This window comes from Monopterus albus, unplaced genomic scaffold, assembly GCF_001952655.1.
Source record: "Monopterus albus unplaced genomic scaffold, M_albus_1.0 scaffold110.1, whole genome shotgun sequence".
Taxonomy (NCBI): Eukaryota; Metazoa; Chordata; class Actinopteri; order Synbranchiformes; family Synbranchidae; genus Monopterus; species Monopterus albus.
Window position 1 is genome coordinate 991,282 of NW_018127990.1, and position 2,499 is coordinate 993,780.

Here is a 2,499-nt window from a genome sequence, read left to right on the forward strand (position 1 = left end):
CACACATTAACGTCCCACTTGTACATAAGTGTAACAAGTTTAGGGTTCCCTTGGGTCTCCATAGAGCGCCATCATCAGGTCAAAATTTTATTTCAGCCAATAATTTGGATGCACTTTGTGTTTAGGACTAATTAGCAAACATTAGCCTGATAAAAGGCTAAATTAAGATAGCAAGTATAATAAAACATATACCTGCTAAGTGCTCACATTGTCATCAATAGCATGTTAGCATCTTGCCTCTTGCTAAAATACTGAGGACATGGGAGGACATGGCCTCGTTGTCTTCAGTTATGTCTTGGGCCTGTCGGGCAGATTGCGAGCCTCCACAGTGATCACTTTGTGAGCCAAAATAAAACTTCCTGTGCTTCCCTGTATATATATGTATGTGTGTGTGTGTGTGTCAGGTGGGCTGCTGGCTGGGTGAAGGTGTGTTTCCTCAGTGTGTGTGTGTGTGTGTGTCACCTTCACTCTCATCCTGTCTTTTTCTATCGAACATCCTCCTACTGTTTGCTTCAATCTATGCAACAGAATCCTCCCGTTCAGCTCCAGTGATTCATTTGGTTTCTCATTTTTCTCTCCCTCACACTCACTCTGTCTGCTCGTCCACGTCTGTATCTGTCTCTTGTGTTTCAGTCCTTTCTAAAAACAGAACCACGTTACCTGTACATTGTTGTATGTTTGTGTGTGTGCACGCCAGGTGCACACACACAGTTTTCTTTACTCTTTTGTAAGATATGATCATGTGGAATGCTTTGGTCTTAGTGTCATGTTGTTTGAACTTAAGTTGAACAAAAGATGATAATCAAGCAATGGAGTAAAACTTGTTACATAAGTATATAATATATAAATATATACAAATCTATATACATAAAATAAAGCCATTGGAATTTGAAATAAATCAGTGTCAATTTGTGATTTGTTTTTTAGAGTGTGTTAACCCTGCTTTTTCTCTGTCCCACTCTCTCTATGCAAAAGATGCCACCGCTTCACTCTGGCAGCTGCTGGTTCAGACCTTTACCTGCAGAGAGCTCCTCCACTGCTGCTTGACATGACTGCTTGTGGTTTGAAAAAACGCTACTTCTAACCCTGGCTAGGTGGCAGGCGAGGCTAATTTACAGACCGTACTTTGACAACACAGGGTAGAGAAGCTGGCATAACAACCGGAGGGCTGTAGGCAGCAGAGTGTCATGGAGGGGGAGTTTAAAAAGATGATCTGAGCATTTCTTCCACCAATACCCATAGGCTACCTCCTTCTGACTTCTCTAGTGTCACCAATAGATTAAAATGTTGTGTAGAGGAGCTTTTAGGTGCTGCAGGGTAAGAGGACTCTTTCACTGTCTCGAGTGGTGGTGCTTCCACAATCAAGCGCTCTGTCAAATTAAAACGTAAGTGTTGGTGGGAGCCAGTGAGACTTCATGTTGTTAGTAGTAATGACTGACAGTTGCCACAGTGTTCACAGGTTCAGATCTTTGGATATGATCAGAAACCTGATGAAAAACAAACCTGATGAAAAACCCACCTGAACTCAAACTGTGTTGATTCATTTTCCAAAACGAGACCTGATGTGAAGGGACTCGAGGTCTGAGTAATAATTTGACTTGATCCAAAATGTGGTGGAGGAGCTCAAGCATTGGACAGTAGACAAGTGTGGAGTACTGGGACAAACCTGTCTTTAGACTCTGCAGCTCCAGCTGTGGTGAAACAAGACTTCCTCTTTCTCAACTGGACTCAGCTGCTCAGTGCATCATTGCCACCATGTGGAGATGAACTGCTTTACACCTGTGCAACCTTCTGTTACTTATAAATCAGAACTGTTTATAAATGAAATTGTAGGATAAAACCATTATATTAGGAAATAAACCAAGTCGGGGACTTTAAATATTGACTTGAAACACACCTAAAGCTATGATGAAAGATGATCAGAAACCTGATGAAAAGCCTGCCTGAACTCAAACTGTGTGGATTCATTTTCCAAGACGAGACCCGATGTGAAGGGACTCGAGGTCGGACTATTTTTGGGTATTAATTGTTGAAAAGGATCAGTGTTTGTAATCATGCACAAAGCACACAGAGATGGACATGGTGCACTTACAGTACAGATAAGCAGTGGTGGACAGTAACAAAGTACACTTATTCATGTATCGTTCTTAAGGATAATTTTCGTGCATCTGTACTTTACTTGAACTGTTCCAGTTTCTGCTACTTTCTACTTTGACTTCGTTGCATTTCAGAGGCAGTGTAAGAACTGTAGCTTTTAGTGCACTGCATTTATTTGACAACTTTAGCTATATTTCTGAGTCAGAGGAATAAAACAAAATACAGTATAATCATAAGACTTTATTGATCCCTGTTGGGAGATTCATACACTTCAAGTTATAAGTATATAAGGAAGTTAACATCTTCATCTTCAAACACTTTTAGCAGCTGAAACGTTAGAGATAAACACAATAATGCATCAGTATTTGTAATCCAATAATATGATACACATTAATGTGAAAT